At 49.8% G+C, this 23,708-nt stretch overlaps 1 protein-coding gene across 3 annotated transcripts in view; it reads left to right on the forward strand.

Annotated features, from left to right (window-relative positions):
- The window catches only part of Nos1 (nitric oxide synthase 1), a 170,302-nt gene that overhangs the window by 53,711 nt on the left and 92,883 nt on the right, over window positions 1-23,708 (forward strand). The window contains exon 1 of one of the 3 annotated variants that reach the window (XM_028878816.2): window positions 6,168-6,619. The exons of 1 other annotated variant lie outside the window; for it this stretch is intronic. The gene's annotated coding sequence lies outside the window, so the exon portion shown is untranslated. Of the gene's footprint in view, window positions 1-6,167; window positions 6,620-23,708 lie in introns of those variants that run through there. One more of the 3 variants, XM_028878814.2, reaches the window with a different exon arrangement.

Consider the following 23,708-nt stretch of genomic DNA (forward strand, 5'->3'; position numbering starts at 1 on the left):
TCCTGCCTTGGGTCTCATCAGCCCCACAGCGCTCCACACACACAGAGAAACAGGGAGGCGTGGTTGACTGACTGAATGATGGGAAGCTACGTTTAGCACCACCATCCTGATATACAAGCAAGAAAGCCAAACATACAAAAGGCAGAGATCCTCTGAATTGAGGAGGGACCAAGGGGCTCTGGCACCCTTCCCCAGTCTTCACCCTCTACCCACCAAACTGCCATGAGACCTAAGCAAACCTAGAGTAGAGACAGAAGCTACATTCTAGCCCAACCTCCTTCATTTCATAGAGCCCAGAGAGGGGAGCAGTCTTGCCCAAGGTCACACAGCAGGTGAGGTAGAGTTAGGTGAAGAATTATGGTACCTGACCTTGGCTTTGGGGGACTTTTTAGAATATAAAGCTGGAATTTCTACCTGCCCCTCTGTCCTCGACATCCCCAGTCACCTTCCTTAGGGACTTCTCAGTAACAGCCAATGGTATGATCTTCTCTGTGAACATCTGTGGTGTGGTAAAGAGGGGTGTGGTCACAGGAGATCTCTATCTCGATTTAGATAAGGGAATGGTGTCATGGTTACCGAGAAGCTGTGTCATTGAATTCCAGATGTCTGCAGCCAAAGATGAGGATCCAGCCCAGCTTATTGGGGCGGGGGGGGGGGGGTCACAGCAACAAAATAGTCAACTTGGAACAAGGAGGTCATCTGACTCGGTCTCCCCAACAACTTGCTGAGGGCACAGCCATTATAGCTCTCCATGTTTTGAGGGGGTGCTGGGTTTAAAGGCGTGTGCCACCATGCCTGGCTCTGTTCCCAGTGTGGCCTTGAACTCACAGAGATCCAAATGGATCTCTGCCTCCTGAATGCTAGGGTTAAATGCTTGTGCTACCATTGCCTGACTTCTATGTTTAATATAGTGACTGGCTTTTTCCTTATCTCCATCAGATAAGCTTTATTAGGGTGCACAATATATTGGGGGACACAATATATCACCGCAGGGGTCCCATCCATGAATGTTGGGAACTCTTAGGCACTTGGCAGTTTGTGACACTATAATGGGGATCTCTCTTGACACCACGCAGCACCACTCACAGGAACTGAAACCCGCATTTGTGGTCAGAATTCTCCAACGAGTGGCCTCGATGCTTTAATTTGAGGGGAATAATTAGAATTCTCTGCAGACCCCACCATTCTCTGATGCCTCACACTCAGCCCACTTGATGTGTCCTCCAGAAGAAGTAAGACACAGAAGCCCTGGCTGCATGCTGCAAATCCCAGTCCAGCTGTCCACACGGAGGAGACCTGAAAAAGAACAGGAAGTTACAGGACTAGACTTGGACTAAAGTATTAACAGGCCCAGCAGTCCCATGCCATTCAAAGCAGCCCAGTTTGTCCAGGACCCAGGCCGGAGGTCCCAAAAGCTGACTCCAAGAAACCATAGCGTCTTCCGGATGGGTCTCAAAAAGCAAGTTGGCTACCGTGAAGGCTTAGCGCCATCTGTCAACCATTTCTGGAACTGCCTCTCTGCTGAGCTAGCTTGGTAAATGCAACAGCCATCAGGGACCCCCAAAGACGAACTGCCAGGTCTGGGGGCCCTTTGAAGGAGCTTTGGACACTTCAAAACCTTCGTGTGCTGGACTTTGCATATAACACATGGAGCCACCCATCTATACATTAAATTCTCCTTTGAGGCTCAGAGACTCCAAGCTGCTTACCCAAGCTCACACAGCCCATGCATGAGTGACAGAGTCAGGTCACATTATTTCTTATGCCCAGGTTGCTCCTTTTAAACCTTAAATGGTTCCTCCCTTATCGCTGCTAGAGTCTTACAAATTATTTCCAGTGTCTGAGGTAACATCTCCAGGGACTGTGCTCCCTCCTTCCCTAGGGACACTAGCCTCTCAAATAACCATGTTCCTAATACTGGGTCCTGTCTGGCCCGCCAGCCTTCTGGCTCCAAAGCTGCTTAGATGAAATGTTTTCCCTCTTATGATCCCTGAGCTGGAGGGGAAAACCAATCAGCCACCCACAGGCTGCTGCCCCTAGATGGCTCTGGAACTTTCTGGTCTTAGGCTCTCTGTGTATAATGCCAGACAGCATTTCCAGGGCTCTGGTTTCTCTGACTGCAAAAGAGACTGGTGGGCATGGAGTCTCATAACAAGCACTTTGGACCGACAACTCCCAGGCAAACACCCAGGGCTGAGCTCAGACACGAGCTAACTTCATTTCTGAAACCAGTATCTCTCACCCAGAGAGATGAGTGGAGCAGATTCAGGGACAGAGGGGATCTGATTACCATGGCAACAGAGGGACAGCCCTGAGACTGTCATCACCCCTGTAACTCAGGGGCACTCTTCAGAACTGAGGTGTGAGGGAATGTGGGGTAGGTTAAAGAGGCTGGAAGAATTCAAGGGCTTCATTACATGGAACTGTGTATACAGTTGGTGCTTAATAAGGGAGGTGATGTTGAGCACACGAAGCCTGACTGAATGAATGCTTGGCCCTTCATTCACTTATTTAAACAAGTGTGTGTTTGGCTTTTGGTTGGCACTGGATTCTGACAAATCCCCCCCACCCCCAATGAGTGTGTCACAAACACAGCCCCGAGTGTCTGCTTCAGTGGGTCTGGGGTGAGCATCATCAAGAGGTTCTCAGGGGATGGTGACCTAGTTGTCCAGGAACTTTGAGAACCACCGACTTGGAGTGATGACTGATAGTGGTCGTCCTACCCTTCTGAGTTTCTTTCCAGTCTAACACTGAATTTGTAAATATTCCCAAGTGCACGGTGTATTCGGAGCAAGGGCTTCTCCAAAGAGGGGAGTTTTTAATGCAAGGACCCTCCATCTCAGTACAGCCTGCGCAGTCAGGGCAAGAGAAGAGATTGTTTTATTAAACACAGAGAACATGCTGGGACCCTTCCTCTCTCATCACCTCAAGTGTGTCCCTTAAGTTGTGGTATAAGAGGAATAATTAAGCCCCATTGCATGGATGAGAAGGCTGAGGCTGCTAGTGGCAAAGGAGAAGCCCGCAACTCGTGGCAGGAAGGGAGCCCCCAGGTCTGTGTCTGCATAGACACCTGGGGGTTGCCGTGGTCCTTCAGCTGCTGCTATCTGAGCTGTAGGCACCCTGCAGGCTGGACGCAGCTGCAAGCCAGCCAGCGGCCCTCTCCTCTCCCCTCCCGGGCCCTTCAAGTGTTTTCACTGATGGGTGAATTCAACAGATGCCTTTCGATCGCAGCCTATTAAATTAGCCCCTCTCTGCAGCCAAAAGAAGATAATTATGTTTTCATTAGCCCTGGGTAATGTATTAGCCCTCGGTGGCAGCCACATAGAGTAAGCAACCCAAGTCCCTCTTCCCTTGCTTCCCTGGGCCAACTCTTAGTAGAGGGCCACGAGGAAGATGGAGCAGGGGGCATGCAAACACTCACTGTCCATGCAGGGGTTTGGGCTGAGACCCCGTGCCTGGAGCAGATGTCTGGATGTGTGTCAGACTGAGAAAGGCGACATCCTCATCATCGACCCCTGGACGCCCCAGGCTGCTTCTGGTAGAATCAAGCCACAGCACCTTCTAAGTCACCAGATTCAAGAAGCATTTGGGGGACTGTCGCTATTACCCTGCCCAGAGCCACCCGGCTGGGGTTGTTTGTTTTTTTTTTGTTTTTTTTGTTTTTTTTTTTCCCCTACACTTCTTAGGAATGTTAGTTCTGCCCAGCATTAGCCAGGAGGCTCCCCCTTCCGACGCCCCCCAGCACAGTGACTCTGACTTCATTCCCCTCCCCCTTTCTCTATAAGTAGGCAAGCACTTCGGGGTCCTGGGGATGGAACTCAGGCCCTCCTGCACAATCAGATGAGCCTTGCCTCTGAGTCATGTCCCTCCAACCAGGATCTGGGTCCTTGTATCTGTTTCCTCATCCACTGCTTTGGGGGCTAGGAGAGGCTCTGGCTTCAGAGCCTCCAGTGCCCCACCAAGGCACAAGTGAGAAGGAGAGCCACTTCTTGTCATTTTGGTGACAATCCAGTCAACTGTGTACTGTAAAGGGCTTGGTTCAAACCCGGCAAAATGAGATGTGATCCACAGGAGAGAGCCGCGGTCCTCTCTGACCCAGTAACTACATCCTAGTTCCCCTTAACCCCGTGGAAACAAGGCTTGGTGAGGATGGCAAGTCTGTCTGTCTGTCCGTGGCAGGACTCTTTCTGTCTCTATATAAATAAATGCCTGCCTCTATTTCTGTCTCTATTCCTCTGTATCCTCTCTCTCTCTCTCTCTCTCTCTCTCTCTCTCTCTCTCTCTCTCTCTCTCTCTCTCTCTCTCACACACACACACACACACACACACACACACACACACACACACCTCCTTGTGGTGGTAGGCTCCTCCCCTGGACTTGGGCTCCCTCCTTGCAGCAGGGACCTCAGGACCTCTTGGTCCTGCCTCAGCATCACTTGTACCGGGATGCCTAGCAACAATGACAGGATTGGGGGCAGTGAGCTTCTGTCTCCTCCCCCAACAGGCCAACTCTACTTCTCGAGGCACAGCCCAGCCTGGGTCCTGACCCCACATGTCACAGCTCTGCCTTCCCTACTGACCACCCTTCGCATGGGAGATGGGAGATGGCCCACTCTGAACCTCCGCTGGCCCCAACTCCCACACACAGCAGGCTGGCTCGAGGCTCTGGAGCAGGTGAACTGCCAGCCCAGTGGAGAAGCAGCCTCCCTTCCTGGCTTCCTGATTTTCCCCAGTTGCCATGGTAATTGAGGGAGCAGTGTTGAGACCCAACACCATGGAAGCCCAGTGCTCAACTTTGAAAGGCATCGGGGAGAAGCGGGGTCCAGGAGGAACAGAGCCCAGGCTGCAAGGGCTTACTCCAGCCTCCACTTCTGGGATGCTCATTTACCCGTTGACATATAGGCAATCCCCTTTGGTGTCACCGTGGATGGCTGGTCTTCTCAGAGCAGGTACTGTATGCCAGACACTAAACGAAGAGCATTGCCACCAACGTTTGACTATACCAGCCTCCCCACAGCCCAAGACACACATCCAAGGCTCAGGAAGCAGGCTTCGGACCCGGCACATGGAGTCAGGAAGTGGTAGGGCCCTGGCAGGCCGGTGGGATTTCTCAGGCCCTCCCTGGACATATTCTTCACACCCCACCAGCTTTTCCTAATGCCTCCCTTCCCTCCTCCCCTCCTCTCCTAGTCCTCGTCCTGCACCCCTCAAGGTCATAGCCCCTTTCCTCAGGCTTGACGTGTAAGATTATCTGAAGACCACGTATGAGTGACAAGGAGGGGTAGCTAGCTCTTGGCCTCGGCGAAATCATTCTGAGCATGCTTTGCCTTCGTTGGGACTGAGGAGGGGAAATCAAGCTAGCAGCCAGGTGTCTGGGCGTGTTTGGGTTTGAATCTTCCTCTCCTTCCTTGAGTCCGAACCCCCCCCTACACACACACACACACACACACACACACACACACACACACACACACACACACACACCACTCCTTCTCCAAGAGTGTGTGAGCAACAGCGACAGTTAAATGCAAAAAACGCCTGTGCAATCTGCCCAGGAAAAGACAGCTTTAGAGACGAGTTTATATGGTTACCCATATGTTAGAGCCCCTAAGAAAGGAAGGGAAGTGTTCTCTGAGCCTGCCCTTCCCCCAGCCCAGCCCTTGGCCTCTCCTGGTATTGGGGTCTCCAGGCCATAGGAGAATAAGACCCCCTCGGAGGTTTTCCAACTCCCCCTCCCTAGATGCAATGCCTACACTCTGCTCCGAAAAACGCAACAACGAGGCATGCTTTCCAGAACATCTGCCCACCCAAGAACCCGGGCCAGAACCCAGGCTGTCTTCTCCCGCTGGCTCTGTGAGGGGCTTCTTGCCCTGCCTCAAGGGGCGGTGCCCCTGCTATCCCATTAAGGAATCATTCCACCATGTAGGACAGAGACAACCACCTGCCTCAGCGAGGTCCTTCTCTGCCCAAAACAGCCTCCCTCCCTACTGTGGTCACTACCTCTAGCCCCCTTCGGGTTCCCCAAAATTGTCATTGTGTGTATGTTGATTTTTTTTCTGATAAAAAAATGGAAATTAGGTTACATAAAAGATGTATGCTTCCAAGCCCAGAGCGGCCCTTTTAATGAGGGTTGCGACGTCTCCCTCCCCACGCCCATAAACCAGCCGGTTGGACGTCACCACTAATTCGTTTCAGCGGTGATAGGATAAAGCAGGGACATTAAGAAATAAATTCCCCCTCACGACCCTCGCTGAGCTCGCTGCGCGGTCCCTGCATATTGATGCAGCCGCGGGGTGTGCGGGCGACCACTTAGCACAGCGGCTGCTCCGAAGGGCAGCTGCGGCCGGGGTGAGCTGGGTTGCGCGCGGGGACGCTGGCAGCCTCCAGTCCTGAACTTGGCTGGGCTAGGGCGGAGCGAGGCGGGAGCTAGGGACCGGGAGGGGGCGGGGAGCGCTCGCTCTGGAAGCTCCTACCCCGAGGCGCTGCTGAAGCCTGGAGCATCCTGCCCCGGAGCGAGGCTCTGAATCTGCGCGCTTGACAGCCGCGGGAGAAGGAGGCGCGGGAGACAGGGTGATCGGCGAGATCCACAGCCCTGGAACTGCGCGGGCTCCAGCGGCAGGTGAGTTCTCTGCCCCGGACCCAGCGTGTCCCACGTACCCTCTCTCCCAGACTGGTGCTCTGGCTCCGACTGTGTGCGTCCCAACTTGGCTCTCCTTGGTAGCCTGGCTCTCCTAGCGATGGGGCGGACCCGGGTCGCCGGGCTGTGAGCTCCTGGGAAGATGGGTCCTGCTACCTTGCTCCAACTTTACAAGGGCAGGGGACCCTCCCAACCTCGTTCCCCAGATGTCCCTAACCTCCGTGTCACAATAGCAGGGATTCATGACCCAAGGCGTGCACGTAGCCCGAGACTGGGTATGCACGACCCCTGGGGACCTTGGCACCTGTGGGGACTCAACTTTGAGCCACCTCCTCCTCTGGAAGACCCTCTCCTCTTCTCTCCTGCCATCCCCCCAACCCCCGTGACCCTGTTGGTGACTCTGGCATGACCAGAGGGGGACCGGAGTGCAAGACTGGCTTGCTAGAGCGCTGCTCCTTGGCTTTCCAACTTTGCCCCATCAGCCTTGCGCTCCTGTGGGCTGGCTCGATCCAGGAAAGCAGCCTTCACTCCCCCCAACCTGGAAAGTTGCACCTCTCCCGCCCAGAAGCCTAGAAGACCGTTGAGAGGGGCTGATGGTTCCCAGAGCACAGGAAAGGCATTCTGTGGGTCCCTGCCACGCATAGCTTTTTATCCAAGTGGTCCAAGAGTGAGACAGGGTCCCCAGGAGATCCGGCTTCCCTGGCCACTCATAGACACTTGGATCTTGGAGTCCAGCACCGGACTCTTGGGCTTGCTCTCTGGAGAACAGGAAGTGAGAGGCTCACCTCCACCCTCAGGGCAAGGTGGCCTCAGCACCTGCAGCTGTCTCTGTACACTGGGGACCTGGCTGTCTGGAGCAAGCGAGGCTCGCGCAGGCATACAGCCAGGGCGGGGACCTTAGAGGGGCTTCCCTGGGGTTCTACTCCTAGAGCAACAGTTTCAGGTGAGTCCCCTCCCCTCTCTAAGCCTATTTTTCTCGTGTGTAAAATAGAGAAGTGGCCCTTTCCTGGGGATTGTTGGCAAACCTTTAAAGCATCATAAATGTCGGTGTGGAGCTGAGGGTAGATGCTCAGCGCGCGGGAAATATTGTTGGTGGTCCGGACTGACGCAGCCCGGAACAGATCCTGGGGCCTCTGCATCTTGTGGTTTCCCACAGACCAAAAACCAAGGGTCCTCAGGAGGGTGATTTAGGCTGCACCCACCCCCATCTCCCAGTCTGCTCAAGCAGCACCTGGGGGGATGCATCCCATTTTGCGGCAGATGAGACTCTTTAAAAAAACATTGTCCTACTCATGGGGAATCCCAAACCTCACTCACACACATATTCACAGACTGGGAGGGAGCTCCGGAGGCCCCCCATGGAGGGAGAGTCCCCAAAGGTGAGCTGGCAGGTGTGATATTCAGGCAAGCCTGGGGCACCCAGGAAGTGCCTGCCCCAGTAGGAAGATAGAAAGGAGCTGACCCTTCAGGCCACTCCTCTAAAGGGGGCATGAGGAAAAGTACCCCCTTGCTCAGCCCCACTTAAACTGGGATCAGGGTAAATAACAGGGTTTGGGGGGTGGGCATTAACACAGCTTCCTGGAGAACTGATTTTCTTGGTTGGATTTTTGCTTTTGTTTCTAACGGAGGTTGTTTGCGGGCTTGATTTTTAAACTTGAGGTGTATGCCAGAATGGAGTAAGGGTCATGCCCACTTTTTGTCTTGGGGAGCCTCAGCAGGGTTTCAGAATCCTTCACGGGTTCCCAAAAGGAAGCACTTCATCCCCATGATTGCCAATGCCACTGCCCCGATCCAAATTCTAGAAGAAACGGAGGGCCATGCTGCTTTGCGTATGCCGCAAGCTCCTACCGCATACAGGATGTGTCTGGAATATCTTGACTTCCCCAGTACTTAGGACAGCTACCTGAACCTCACTTTCCAGATATGGAAACTGAGGTAGGGCTAACCAAGCTAGCTGCCCATCATCAACCAAGGAGACCTCCACCCAGGTTTGTGGCTTCCTAAACTGGGGGGGGTGTGTGTGCATGCATAGTCAGCCTGACCTATGCCCCACTTTAGCGCACACTTCCAGATGCATCTGCCCAAGCAGCCTCCCTCCAGAGAGACTTCATAAAGTCTGATAACCCCCTACCCAAAGTCCCAGAACATTCAGGGAAAAAGCAAGCGGCATATCAAAGACCTGTTGAAGATTTTTGTCTCGCCCTGTTTACTCCATGGCTGTGTGACCTTTCAGTTGGTCACTTAACATCTCTGAGCTTCAGTCCCACTATCTGTCAAATGAGAGAATCACTCCTTCAAAAAGCCGCCTTGAAGATACTGTAATGTCTGTAACAGGCGGTCTAGAGAAACCCAGAGTGTGTTAAAGTTGTGTGTTGGGTTGTTTTTTTGTTTGTTTTGTTTTGTTTTTTAATAAAAGAGAACGAAACCCAGTTTGGAAGGTCTGCTCTGAAGCAAGCATGAGATCTAGAATCTCTTCCTGCCTCTTGTCCATTTTCCCCAAATGGCCAGTGCCAGCCCATAAAGGCTTTATCTCTGAGGAGCGACCCTGGAAGGAAGCTGAGAACCTGGGGAGTGCACTAATGTGAAAAGTCCCCAGGGGTCTCCATGCCAAGCATCAAGGAGCTGTCCAAGGTGCTGGGAGAAAGTGTTCCAGATACTTCCAGCCCTCACAGGGATGACTTCAGGGTTAGCTTGCCTAGGTTTTTGTAAGCATGAAGAAAATGTGCCATATTCGTGTGTGTGTGTGTGTGTGTGTGTGTGTGTCCATGTGTCTCTGTCCCTGGGTGTCTTACGACAGCTCTTGGCTCACAGCCTGTCACTCAGGTTCCCGGTTTGCCTCGGCAGGGGTGGGTGTGCTTCGGAATGCAGTTAAGAACCACAGACAAGAAGTATGCTCCCTCCAGGGAGACTGGCATACTAAGAGGTTGAATTTGGCAACTCAAGAGCAATTTTTACATAGGTTGTTTCCACGGAGGGGCATGCTTTCCCACCCCAAAGCAGTGTGAGGCTGTGTGGTTAATAACACAAAGGCTGCAGACAGTGTAGACACGCCTTTCTGTCGCCTGATGTCTGATCGCCTTTAGACATCTTCCAATCGAGTGAGTGTCAAATGCCTGCGCGGCCGACCAGCAACGTCAGAACACAAGCTGGAAGCAGAGGTGGCAGGACCCCTCTGTCTGCAGAGTCCCCATCCCCTGCAGGAGACATGAAGTATATGCATTTCAATAGAGCTTTTCTAGAAGGTTCTAAGGCCCTTGGTTCCTGACCTCCTTGTGCAGGAGGGAAGCCAAGGACTAGAGAAGACATGGGATTTGCCAAAAGTCACACAGCTCTTCTCTGTCAAAGCCGGGGTTGGTCTTTACGTCTGGGCATTTTGTCGAGAACCTGTGGGTGATGTTTCATGGTGTCCTCTCAACAGACAGGCCCCAGAGTTAGGCATGGATGAAGCAGGATTTCCTTTCTTCTGATCATCCCTGTAAGTTTAGGGAGCTGTTGGGGGTTCCTCCCACCTCAGCCTCCTAGACATCAGCCCCGAGTTCCCATCTAGCAGTGAGCCTTAGCCAACTGGTTAATCCTTTCAGGGAGGAAGCTCCTTTTTAAAGCGGCTCCTCAGGAATGAGTTAGCTGTCACTGGTCTCGGCCAAAGCCCTTGCTTTGTGGTCAGCCCTGGCCCAGCCTTGGCAAATCATCTATGTGTTTGTGGACTTCAAGCTTCTGAGCCTGGGAAGGAGGGAGCGAGTAGCCTGCCACGCTGGGAAATGGAGCCGGCTTGGAGCCGTTCAATGCAAATAACACATCAACAGAAAATGCCGCTGGGTCCCCAGAGTGGGCATTCACAGGGCTCTTTGGGCACGTGTCCTGCCATATCTGTATTCAGCAAGAAAGGCTAAGAATTAGGGCTGTTACCATGGGTGGCTCCGCAACAGACATCTGCATGTGTCTGATGTGACATCGTGTGTGTGAACGCTGCATGTCTGAGGGCAGGTGCCTGATACAAGTGCTCTGACCACCCTAAGGTTGGCTGGATCAGGCAGTGGGGTCTCCAGCAAGCGCTGTGCCAAGTGTGACATTTCTTCAGGAGTGGTGGGAGTGCTTTGCCACTGCTGCCAGGCTGGTGTGGCTGAGGGCATCGGGGGAGACATCTCAGAGGCAGAGACATTCAGAGATGGTACCACCGCAATTTGCATGAATCTCTTTGGTGACAGGGCATCTTCCAGGATGAGCTGACCACAGTCAGATGACAAGGGAAGGCATCACAGGGAATCGACAGGGGCATCATCATGGGATGCATCCAGTGAGTGACTCGGGATGAGTGAGCTGAGCTTCCCGACCCTTGGCATGCCATCCATGCAATCATTAAGTACTGTGTGAGCTGTCAGGAGGAGTCAGTGTGCAGCCTTGTGAAAAGGGACAGGACCCAGTAACCAGGAGGAGAGAAGCTGAAAGCAAGAAACCCCTTTGACTGGCCAGTTGTTTGGCCTGAGCCTGATCCTCACCCTCAGCCTCCATTTTCTATCTGTGAAATGGAGACTTTGGAATCCATGGTGACTCCATTGAGATGCCTGTTGAGATACTGTGTGAGGAGGCTGGCGGACAGTTGTGTTTTGCTGGTTTGGATTTAGATGTAGGGGAGGGCTCTTGTTACAGGCTTTTTTTTTTTTTTTTTCAGTTGATTTGGTGTATTGATCTAGATCATCTCAGGGCCAGTGCATGGGGTCCATGCTACTTGTCTGATTTTAGAGGTGTTTGAGCTGCAAGCCCTGGGCTAGCGGTCTTCAGAGCCTCATTAGCATCAATATTCTCTCCCTTACCTGAGACGTACATTGCTCAGTCTCAGTCCCTGAGTTCTGCCCAAAAGGAGAGTTCCTTGTTCAAATGGAAGTCAGAAACCCTTTGCAAGGGACATGGCTTCCGTGTGCAGCAGGGAGGTGTGCCCTGTCCCACATGTTTCCCTGCTTTGTGCCTCACGGTACCCAGCGCCATCTTGTATTGATGGTGATTTTCCCAGGAAGGGTAGTCCTGAGTCTAAAGCATCATACTGTGCATCAGGCGTTTGTCACGAAAAGTCCCTGGAATAAATTTTCCAGGCTTTCAGAGGTGCCCCAAAGTTCTATCAGCTTCCACCATCTCAGCATTAACTAACTTTTGGAAACAGCTTCTTTTTTATTAAAACTTCGCAGCCAAACTGAAAAACAAAGTGGACCTTTCCGGAACCCATTTCCACTTAGACACGAAGAAGGGAGCTTGCATGAAATCAAAGCAGCAGCTAAAGGATTTGATGTCTTGTTATAAACAAGGGTTGAGTGGCTTGCTTTAAGGGACAAACCTTGAATTTCTAACTCCAGCGAGACTTCCTAAGAAAGAGGGTGGCATCAGGAAAGGGTAAGACAGTCCCTTCCTCTAAGACAGTGGTTCTACACCCCCACTGGGATTGCATATTGGGTTTTTTCATTATGAATCATAACTAGGGAAATTACAGTTATGAAGTAGCAAAAAAATAATTTTATGGCTGGGGGGGTCATCACAACATGAACTCTATTCAAGGGTCACAGCATTAGGAAGGTTGAGAACCACTGCTCTAAGGTGTCTGCCGGGTCTAAGAGGTATCCAGTTGACAGAAACTGGGTTAAGACGTGGGGTGTGCATAGCCAGTTCCCTTTAGCCATAAAAATATATTTTTTTATATTGTGGGTATTGTCAGATTGTCTTCCATCCCAGGAATTTTAATTTTAATTTTAGATAGATTGCAGTGGCAACTGACGTCTTCTGGGTTCATTTGTCTCTCTGATGTTGACGCTGCAGCTCAGCCCTGAAATATTCAACAAGTGAAATGAAATCCAATTACAATCACGCACCAGTGTTCAGGTAGCCGACAGAGTCAAGAGCAAGTCTGCTGACGAAGCGCAGTCTTCGCCTCTCATTTCCTCCTCCTGTGACGCAGTCTCAGAGACGAGACCCCTTTGTCTCCTTACAAAGCACGACAGAGGTTCACCAGACCAGATAGGTCTCCTAGCTGGGTAGAGGTTTTTATTACTACTACTACTATTATTATTATTATTATTATTATTATTATTATTATTATTACTTTTGGACTATCTAGGTGCTTTTATTATTTTTTTATTATCTTTTTACCAGACATTCACAACTCTGGTGTGGGGAGATACGCAGTCATCAATTCCTGCTGCTTGAGAGAAAAAGCAGACAGAACCCACAACCCACAGAGAGGGTTGATGCCAAGTCTGATGACCAGAGTTCAGTCCCTGGAACCCGAAGACTGAGCACCCAAAGGGTGCCTTGTCCTAGAGTCTAGAAACAGGAAACCCTCTCGGGGAATAAAAGACAAGAAAAGGTTGTGATAACATTGGGTGGAAGAATACTTGGACTTTGTTCTGTTTTTGTTTTTGTTTTTGTTTTGAAAGAGATAGGTGTAGTCAGGCTAAATTTCTAGCCTAAACTAAAGCTACTGTCAAAGATAGGTATCCTGGACTTGGTCTTGAACTCACAACTGCCGTGGCTGGGAGGTAAGATGTCAGCTTTTCTCTCAAGCAGTGACACTCTGGCTTCCTGCAAAGATTGGCATTAAAATTAAAAAAAAAAAAACTTCATTGAGTATTGAGTGAAAATTTTAAGAGCAAAGACATCATGTTTAAGAACTTAGGGCTGAAGCCGGGCGTTGGTGGCGCACGCCTTTAATCCCAGCACTCGGGAGGCAGAGCCAGGCGGATCTCTGTGAGTTCGAGGCCAGCCTGGGCTACCAAGTGAGTTCCAGGAAAGGCGCAAAGCTACACAGAGAAACCCTGTCTCGAAAAACCAAAAAAAAAAAAAAAAAAAAAAAAAAAAGAACTTAGGGCTGAAAATTTGGTGTGATGCCTCGTGCCTGAAATCCTAGCACTCAGGAGACTGAGGCAGAAGGATTGTTCCAAGGTTGAGGCCAGCAGAAACTACTGAGCAAGACTCTGTCAAAAAAAAAAAAAAAAAAAGACCAAAACAAAACCATAATAGTAAAGAATATGTTATACTAATGATTGTTAATATTAGCATATTATGTTGATAATTATTTTTATTTTTGCCATTACTCAGGGCTGAAACATCATGATGTCTCCAATTTATTTTAAGATGATTCACTGTAAGGAGAAGGACCAGGGTCTGGCTCAGTGGTAGACATATGCAAGGCCTGGGCTTCAGATAAGTTAAGACAAACAGGTGGATGAACAGACAGACAGGCAGGTAAATGACAGATAACTGGATACATAAAGAGCTTGCAGGTAGATGAGTAAATGCACAGCTTAATGATGCTTTGATGGGGTAGACGAGCAAAGATATAAATGTAAACAGCTACGGAATCTAATGGAGACTGTCGCTATGCTATTCGTTTAGGGTTTCTGTGTGTAAATATTTCCTAACAAGTCATTCATGCTCATCTGTAATCCCAACACTCAGGAGGCCGAGGTGGGAGGAGTTCGAAGCCAGCCTTGGCTAAAACAACAAGACCTGTGTGAGTGTGAGTGTGTGTGTGTGTGTGTGTGTGCGCGCGCGCGCGCGCACGCACACGCGCGCTTACACATATGTGCCTGTGTGCATGATTTCCTAATAAAAAGTTGGGAGGTATAGTTTCAGTGAAACTTTTCTTTTTGTTCAATTTCCTGATCTCTTAGAAGAAGAATATTCATAGCCTGGGCTACATGAGACCCTATCTAAAAATAAATAAGGAGAAATCTATCTTTCCCATTCCATACCATCACTCCACACATACAGGCATGCACACACCCCTGAGCACCCACTCTCTCCCTCCCCCTCCCCTTTTCCTGGAAGACTCACCTCCCTCACCAACCCCCTAGGTGTAGTAGAGAATCATTGTTTTTCCTGCCAGCCTTTCTTTACATTTATCCTTGGGCATTTTAATTAAGACTGTGAGTCTCGGCTTTCTGAAGGCTGACGACGGTATCACACATGTCTCTGTAAGTCCCCACCTAGCGCTCTTTTTTTCCCCTCTGGGTTCATCATCTCACAGACATTGAGCAGCTTCCAGGCGACTGTTCTCTCAGCCAGCAGCAGATCGTGTCCCGGGCCTACCAGTGAACATGCAGTAAACATGCAGTGAACCTGTGGCTCACCCCTGGAGCTGCTTCCTAAATTGCCCTCTCCCAGGCCAGTGTGGCATCCTGGCCATATCCACAAGCTCTGCTCTTGCTTCTAGCTCTGTGGAGTTGTTCATACAACAACTCTGACCTCCCTGGTGACAGTCAGCCTTCTCCCAGGCCAGCCCTGTCACTTCGGGGGCCGTTAGTCCTGTGACACCAAGCGTGATAGACACCTCCGTATGAACAAATTCGGTAAAGACTCCGGAGCTGGTCCAAGCCGGCTTCAGGTTCAGTAACTGCCATTTAATTACCCTGTAACCTTGGGCACGTGGCTCAGCAGCCTCTCCCAAGCCTCTCTCTTGCGGAAGCCAGGTTAAACCACCTCGCCTCACACCTCAGGGTGTTACAATCATCAGTTAGATGCTTGGGAAGCGCCAGTAAAGCCAATGGGCAAAGATCAAAGAGACCACAGCTATAACCATCAGAATTCCTTCTGAGTTTCTTATTCCAGGACACGTGGGATGGTGGGGCGAGGGTTTACCAGGCAGTCCAAGCAGGGCATAGTAGACAATTATGGCTGGAGTTTCCAGGATCATCTATGAAAACATTCTTGATGGACAGTTAAAGGCACTGGTGAGGAGGATATAACCAGGGACCTGGTACAAGGAAGCAGGTCCCACCCAGCCAGAAGGATCAGGCACAGTGGAATTGGGGGGAGTGAGATATGGAATGAGATTGGGGACCCCTGGGAAAGGAGCACACACCCTGACAAACACATGGGTATCACTCCAAAGGCATGAGCTGGATAGAGGATGAAGAGGTGGCTCTGTTGGTAAAGGACTTGCCACTCACACATGAGGACCTGAGTTCAATTCCTCAGGGCTTACCTCTGAAGCACATACCCATAAATTCAGTACTCATGAGGTGGAGATGGAAGGATGTCTGGCTAGGCGATCTAGCCAAATCAGCAAGCTCCAGATTCGGTGAGAGACCCCGATTCAAAAAATATGATGGAGAGCAATTCAGGAAGACACACATGAACCTCAGGCCACACATATGTACCTGTTAGCTAGCTCATTCTCTCTCTCTCTCTCTCTCTCTCTCTCTCTCTCTCTCTCTCTCTCTCTCTCTCTCTCTCTCTCTCACACACACACACACACACACACACACACACACACACACACACACACACGCCAATCAATGTTAAGGAAAAGTATTAGCTGAATAACTATGTCGTGAGACATGAGGTGCCAGGAAGGACAGTGTAAGGCCAGCATGGGAAAGAAGATCTTGGCTCACATCATCCCAAGTCACTACTATCTTCATTTTACAGATGAAGGAACAGGAACAGGGATGCTAAAGGCCTGTGCAGAGCCACTCGGGGTCAGGATATGAACCCAGTGCCAGGGAGTGTGTCTCTGGTCTCGGTCCTCCATCCCACACCTCGGAGTCATCAAGGACTGTTTAGTGACCTATGGTTATCTTCGTTAAGTGATTTCAGTTCGAGGGAGACTTGTAGCATTCTTCTGAGCCATAGAGAAAGAGGGTGTGTCCTTGAAGCTGAGGTAGGCTGGGATCTCCCAGGGGATTGGCAGGTGTACAAAAGGAGCCCAACGCAAAACTCAGGGAAGACGCTAAGATGGGAAGCACATGGGACCTGGAATGACCTCTTCCCTCTGTGTGAAGGACCAAGAATGGAATCTGTTCGGCTCTGGGGGAGGTCAGGACTGGGGTTGACAGCAAAGAGAAAAGGCCTCATTGAGAAGATAGATGTTCCTATAGGAAGGGCTCGGTACCCATTCCACAGTAAGAGAAGCGTTAGATGGAGCAGGTACCTACCAAGAGTCCTGGGTGGTAGGGAGCTGACCTAGTAAGATTCCAGTGTAGGATGCATACAGATGGTGGTGGATTTCAACCAGGGCTTGGAAAGTTAGGGGCAGCCCTCAGCCAGAGGCATGAGCTGCACAGAGGCTGAGCGCCCTCAGGAGACCTCGTGAGTCACTTCGGTCTTCCAAGAGACCCTAACGCCCAGCCGCCTCTTGGCCCTTCATTAAGGAGTTCCAGAAGGAGACTTCACTCTTTCCTACTGAAACTCCTACTTTCTAAAGGAGTCTTAAATAGGGTCTTCCCTCCAAAGCCATGGCAGGAAGCAGGTGTGGAGGAGGCTGTGTGGTGGCCAGTGGTGACCGAGAGCTCAGGTGACACCACCACCCAGCCCTGCTGTGATTGACAGCCGCATACATCTAAGATTGTGAGCTGTAGCTTTCCAGCCTCTCTCTACCTATGTGTTTCTTGACTACCCTCAGTAAGTCCGAATAATTGCAATTACTTCACCTCCCCTCCTGAGAAGCCATCCTCACACCTCCTCCTAAGATGGAGAGCAGGGCGTCTGAAGAAATCTCAGCCTGATATGAGCACAAGGAAGCCTGATGTTCCCATAAATCTTACGAGAAACCTCCACTTTTTAAGTGGAAGGGGGACTCAATGTTGTGGACGACACATAGCTCACCTGCATACCCGTGGGCTGTTATAAATAGACTCTGGCCCGAGCCTTTTTTTTTTTTTTTTAAGCTTCATATCCTAGATCAGAAATGCTTTTGTTGGGAACGGGGTGTAGATTGAGCTGAAATTGGAGTTTCATTTGAAACTGTCATCTTTGTAGGTCACAGAATTGTCGGATTTTGTTTGATTCAACCTAGTATTATCACAGTTGCTACCTGGAAGACTTCTGCTTGAGGCTTTGAAAGACTGAGGACTGCCCGAAGGTGCATCGGTCATTCAGAAGTAAACTAGGGCCCAAGTGTCTCACATGCTTCCTTGGTCCTGTGAGCATGAATCTGAGGCGTGTGAAGTGGGGCATCTGGGTGGGGCCTGAGGGTTTGTATCTCTGATGGTGATGTTGGCCTGCAGACTAGACTCTGGGAAGCAGGACATCCACCCCGGGTGATTTCACAGAGACCCCTCCTTTTCAATTCCCCTTTTTCTGGGTCTGTGATTGGTTTCCTGGGCCTGTGAAGTCCAGCTGACATTTCCCTTTGGCAGGCCACCTCCCTCCCTCCTCCCCACTCCCCGTAGCTCCTGGAAGGAAAGGAAGGGATTTCATTCTCTTCTCTCCTTTGGGGCAAATCCCTGCTGGAAGTGCCAGGTGCTAGACATCCCGGGCTCTCCCATCCTTCACAGTCCTCACTGGTTTGATTCTGTAGACTTTAAGGCTGATTGTAGACTTTAAGGCTCCGTTCCTGGGTTGTTGGGCACCTAAGATGTGCTGAGCCCCAGGCATCTCAACGAGGATGCAGTAAACCCAAGAAATATGACCTCTGTCTGTGAGTAGCATCCAACCTCACAGCTCATTTGGTTCACCAGGCATTTTGGTTCTTTTTGGGGAACAAAGTAGTTGCTCAATAAAAGCAGTTGATGAGGGAATTGTAGCAGGGTTTTCTGAGACCATGATCTTCATTTTAATTTTATTCTTTTAGTTTAAAAATACAGTGCCGGGTGGTGGTGGCACACGCCTTTAATCCCAGCACTCGGGGAGACAGAGCCGGGTGGATCTCTGTGAGTTTGAGGCTAGCCTGGGCTACCAAGTAAGTTCCAGGAAAGGTGCAAAGCTTCACAGAGAAACCCTGTCTCAAAAAACCAAAAAAAAAAAAAAAAAATACTATACTATGCTTTATAGTTCCTTCACAACATTGACATACAGCCTTCTATCATAATCATGAAATTGGCCTTTGAAACATTTACTTTCTGAAGTGGTTAGAGTCCGTTCACCTGGCCAGCACCTGTGAGTCCTTCTGACACCCTGATCTCCATCCTAAGATGTGAGTAGTACTTGAGGGCCATTCACTGGGAAGGAGAGGAAATCAATTTGTAATCATTTGGGCTCTTTTAGAACAGTCCAGAAGCATCTAGATAGAAAGAGGCCAAAATCGGCAGCCCACTTTCTGACATTCAAGGGGAGAAAGGAAAATGAACGAGAGCCTGGGTGAGTCTGGGGGTCCTGAGTTTGATCCTAGCTCCGACAGTCTGAGAAACTCTCTGAAGCCTATCTCTAGCTGTGAGCTGGAACTCACCAGTCAGCTTGATCCGCACACTTCTCCACTTAGCCCCTGTTGCTACCAGGAGCATTTGGAAAACTGTAACGCTGTAGACTCTTTCCCCGGTGAACTCATAAGCACTTGACTCTGATGTTCTGAGATTCCTGAGCCCTAAGGACATTCTCAGACTCCGAGGCAGGACTGAAGGGAACAGCCCAGAGTCTCTCTCACCTTCCAGGCACTGGGATGGCAGGTCGCTGCTGCGGTCAGGCTGCTTAAGTCGCGAACACGCAGTACTAGTTGGAAAATGACTAAAGAGCAAAGACGTCAAGTTTAGACAAACTCGGTTTGTGCCCCCCACCCCCCCCACCCCCCACCGCTGACTCCAGCGATGTCAGCCACCTTCCTTGGTGTCTCCGAGGCTCGTTTCCATCTATAAAGAGGAGATAAATAATCTCGTCTCTTTCAGAATTTTTTTTTTAAGTTTGGTTCGATCACTCACTAAAGATCCTCTTAGAGCTAGAGATGTCACTCGGTAGAGTTCTTGCCTAGCAAGAGGTCTGTCTTGGCTTTGATCCCCAGCACACAAACCAGGCATGGTTGCTCTATGATCCCAGGTTGGTCTATGATCCCAGCACTTGGAAAACAGAGGCAAGAGCGCCTGAGGTGGCAGGTCATCCTCAGCCACACAGTGAAGTCAAGGCCAGTTTGGGATGCATGGCACCCTGTCTTGTTAATTCATTAAAATTAAGACTCTCTCTACAAAAAATGTTCAGAATATTAAAGTCATGACCTTTGGAATTGGTACAATTCGTCCCTAAGACTACTAATTTCATATGTTTAAAAACCTAAATAACATTGAGTAGAAGATGTTTCTGGAACTTGAAAATGTATTCAGAAATAAGTATTACATGCTTCCAGACTAGTATCCTCTAAGAAGAGAGTGAACTGTATCATTAAATTCTTCAATTAGAAGTAGACTCTGTCTGAGAGCCACGTGGCCAGCAGATGTACGTTGGGCCCATACCTGCCTTTGGGGCTAGTTTCTCCTGCCCTGGGCCCTCGTCCCCACAGCCATGTTGTTATTGGAGAGCCTTAAACTTCTACTCAGATTTGACCCTGTTTGATTTCTTGGTATTACAGGCATAGCTGTCTTATGACAGGCACATTTCCCCCTCCATTGCCGTGTTTTCTCCCTTTGCTGAAATTCTTCTGTGATGAGTTCAGGACCCTGTGGATGCAGCAACTTGTCTACAGGCATCTTTTTTTGTTTGATTGATTGTTTGGTTGGTTGGTTGGTTGGTTTTTCGAGACAGGGTTTCTCTGTGTAGCTTTGCGCCTTTCCTGGAACTTACTTGGTAGCCCAGGCTGGCCTCGAACTCACAGAGATCCACCTGGCTCTGCCTCACAAGTGCTGGGATTAAAGGCGTGTGCCACTACCACCTGGCTCTACAGGCATCTTTAAAGTTAAGGGGTTTAATACCAAGAGTGCCTTAAATAGATGTTTTTACCTTGTATCCTTCCAAGAGCCCATTTTCCCACATTCTGAGCCTAGCCCCCCCCCCCTTGGATACAAGCATGGCATGCAAGAGATGGGGGAGTTTACTGAATCTTTAGTTAACACTCAGCTTCAATTTAGGGCATGACATCCTCGATGTACCCTTAGAGACAAAGACCCAGCGGTGTCATTACAGTGGATGTGATGGTTTACAGAGTGTTCTATGCAGTATCCACCTGCTCGAATCTTTACAAAATCCCCGGGAACTGCTTCTGACTACCTTTTCAATGTCACAAGAAAATTGAGAACTGGGTGTTTAGATGACAGGCCCGGCACCGGTCTGCCAGGCAGGGACAGTGCCAGAAAATGGACCTGATCAAGTATATTTTCTGTCATCCCCTTGGGCTCTCAGAATAGTGGGAGTCAAGGATCACAAAGTGTTGACTCCCGCGATCCTGCAGACCGCCGTCAAATGATGCATCAGGACTCGGAAAGCACAATTTCACAAATGACTTCTGCTCACTGTTATGATTTTCTCCCATCACACAAGCCTGCGTTCCTCTAGGAAATGATTTCCTACCCCACCTCCACGGAAACTGAAGCCATGAAATCCCTGAAGACGCCACCCTCTCCCTCAGCCCTCTGTCCAATCAGTCCCCACATCCCCAGAACTTGCCTTCCTTCTCCACTGGGCATCCTGCCCTCTGCCCTGCTCCCTCATGGTCACTACCTAGTGCTGACCACACAGTACCTGGAACAGCTCCTGCTTGGGCTCCTGGAATTTTCTCCCATCTTTACCGAGTCAGAATCTGACCACAGCCTTCATACAGTACCTCCAGGTTTCACCATCACCGTCAGATTGTCCAAAGGGTGTTTTTAATCAGTGTACAAAATAATAGGCTCCATTATGACTCTTCTTCCTTTTCTACATCCTAAAAATGTCTTAATCTAGATTTCACATAAGAGAAAATGTGTAAGTGCCCCCCCCCATTTTTTGGTTTTGTGTTTTGAGACAGGGCCTCCCTGGGTCATGCAAGATGACTTGGATTCATGGCACACTTCAGCCTCAATTTGTCTTTCTGAGTCTGCCTTATTTCATTTAACATGATGATTTCCAGTTCTATCCATTTCACTGGGAGAAAAAAATGACATAATTTCATTCTTTACAAATAAACAAAACTCCATTACACACACATAGCTCGCATTTTCTTTAATCCACTCATCTGCTGATGGCCATCTATGCTGGCTCTATTCCCTGGCTGTTGTAAATAATTCTGGGGCACCAAGTTTTGTGTGTCTTGACAACACACAAAAGTGTGTTGTCTAAAGGTGACTCTAAAGGTGACAGGATGGGTACATGAGTCCCGGATAACCCCCCTGAGCACCCACCCACTTAATTGTCTCCCATAATTCATAGATGGAACCCATCAACATTCCTGCCTCCCAGATGAGGAATCTGAGGCTAGCAGAAAGTGAACCTACATCCCAAGCTCTTTCTGGCTCCAGATTCATGCTTTGACCTCTACCCAGGGATGGGGCAGGCCCGGGCAGGGTGAGAGATGAGCAGAAGGCAACAGCCGAGCCTCTGCTCTGAACTCTGGAACTTTCTGTCATCATGATGGATGTAGTAGCATACAGGTGGCTGAGCTAGCTCTGGTGATTGAGTTTGGGAAGCCAAGCCAAGATGAAAGATCTGTGACTCCCCTCATGACTTCCAGCATGGGGACAGAGCCCTGTAGCTCTCTCAGGGTGGTAGACAGTGACATCTCCAGACCTTCCTCACAGGGCTGGCTCACTACTGAGTTTGGGGGGGTTGAATGTCTCTGCCTGTGTCTCTCAGGCTCAACATCCCAACATTCTCCATTCTGCTCTTTCTACATTCCAAGGAGGAGCTGGTGGTCTGGGAACAGACACTCACTCTCCTGGGACTCAGGATCAGTCCACGTATCCACAGTACAAAGTGCCCGGAGCAACACGTATCTATCTACCAGATACCAAAGATGCTTAGTTTAAAGATGAATACTCAATAGTCAGAATTGGCTACAAGGAAGTACAGGGGCCTTTTACTGGATGCGTCCCCTAGTCCATGGAACATTTAAAAAAATAGACCCTAATAACTCTTATCTCACTCCATCCACACAGACACCTGCACTGCCATCAACTCTATTTTACAGACGGTGACGCAGACTCAGAGAGGTTGAGTAACTTCCCCACCATTGCGAAGCTGAGTAGAGACAGCCTGGCTTCCAAGACCTTGTCCTGTTTGGGAAAAGTGATATTAAAAAATAACCAAAGCAGTTATCAATAATCAAGTGGGAAAGAATATCCAAAAAGTAAGGTTCCCTTTTATACCCAAATCCCTCCTTTCTGAGAAACAGCCACTGATGACAAGGGCCTGGGTATGTGTCCAGAAATATTTGGTTTCTCCAAGCTCACGTGAAAATGTGGACAGGCAAATTGGATATATAAGTAAATATGTTAGTATGGTCCACATTAAATGGAGTAATCTATCTTTTTTTGTTCATTTATTTACTTTCAAGACAGGGTTTCTCTTTGTACCCTGACTGTCCTGAAGCTCACTCTGCAGACCAGGTGGGCCTTGAAATCATAGAGATCCACCTGGCTCTGCCTGTGCTGGGAATAAAGGTGTGCACCATCACCACCACCACCCAGCAGAGTAATGTATCTCAAAGGTCATTCCTCATTGACTTTTTAAAAAGTACATTATTCTTCGAGAACTTTATACAATGTATTTTGATCATCCTAACTCCTCCCAGATCCACCTCACCTCCCTACCCACCCCCAACTTCTTGTTCTCTCTCTCTCTCTCTCTCTCTCTCTCTCTCAGCTCATCCACTCTGACTTGTACTACCCACATACTCCTGGATGTCAGGTCCGGTCCTGGAGCATGGTCAACCTGTCAGGAGCCACACCCTTAAAGAAAACTGACTCTTCCTGACCCGGAAGCCATTCAGTGTCAGTTGCGGCTCAGTTAGGAGTGGGTCTCGTGAACCTCTTCCAATTCCAGGCTGTACCTGGCTTGACAGTTGTACAGACAGCCCCAATTCCATGTTGACTGGCTTGGTCTTGTGCAGGCAGCCACCGCTGCCGTGAGTTTGTGGATGCAGCCATCCAGCCATACGCAGAAGACACTGTTTCACTCCAGTGTCCCTGGCCTCTGGTTCTCACACTCCTTCCACACCTCTTCTGTGATGTTCCCTGAGCTTTGGCAGGATGGGGAGTGACCTACATGTCCCCTTTGTGGCTGAGCACTCGACAGACCCTCACCCTCTGCTCCTTGACCAGTTTTGAATTTCTGCACTTAGCACATCCGCGGCACACAGAAACATTTCTGATGAGGTCAGGGAGCTGCGGTGATCTGCGGGTAGGCAGGCCGAGCTTTAGAGGATTGTTGGCTACTGTGTCTCTTCAGCAGCAGGGTTATCTGAGGGTTAGCC

Source organism: Peromyscus leucopus, chromosome 23, assembly GCF_004664715.2.
Source record: "Peromyscus leucopus breed LL Stock chromosome 23, UCI_PerLeu_2.1, whole genome shotgun sequence".
In the NCBI taxonomy this organism is placed as follows: domain Eukaryota; kingdom Metazoa; phylum Chordata; class Mammalia; order Rodentia; family Cricetidae; genus Peromyscus; species Peromyscus leucopus.